This window comes from Penaeus monodon, chromosome 20 (assembly GCF_015228065.2).
Source record: "Penaeus monodon isolate SGIC_2016 chromosome 20, NSTDA_Pmon_1, whole genome shotgun sequence".
Lineage (NCBI taxonomy): Eukaryota > Metazoa > Arthropoda > Malacostraca > Decapoda > Penaeidae > Penaeus > Penaeus monodon.
Genome location: NC_051405.1, coordinates 31,233,015 through 31,233,607, shown reverse-complemented (window position 1 = coordinate 31,233,607; position 593 = coordinate 31,233,015).

Here is a 593-nt window from a genome sequence, read left to right as displayed (position 1 = left end):
GAGAATTGGAGGGGAAAAGAGGAGAAGAGGGAAGAGAAGGAGGAGGAAAGGAGACTAGGTGGAGGAGGAAATAAACTGGGAGGGAAAAAGGAGAAGGAGAAAGAACAGGAGAAAAAGAGGAGGGAAAACAGGAGGGGGAAAAGGAGAAGAGAGGCGGAGAAGAAAGAGGAAAGAGAAGAGGCGGAGGAGAAAAAGGAAGAGGGAGGAGAAAGAAAAGGAGAAGGAGAGAGAGTTAGAAGGACGGTAGAGAATAATGGGAGAAGCAAGAATAAGAGAGAAAGAAAGGGGAAGAAGGAGAGAAGGAAGAGGAGAAAGGATAGAAGGAGGAGAAAGAGGAGGAGGAGGAGCAGGAAGAGAAATAATAGGATGAAAAGAGAAAAATGAAGATAAGAGTAACAGATGAAAAACAAGAAAATAAAGAAATGGAAGAAGGAGACGAAATAGAAGGGAAGAAAAACAAACATGGAGGAAAAAGAGAAGGAGGAAAAGGAACCAAAGAAGGAGAAAGAATACAAGGAAGAGAGAAGAGGAAGATAAAAAAGTAAATGGAGATGGAAGTTGAGGAAGGAGTAGAAGAAGGAAGGAAAGAGAAA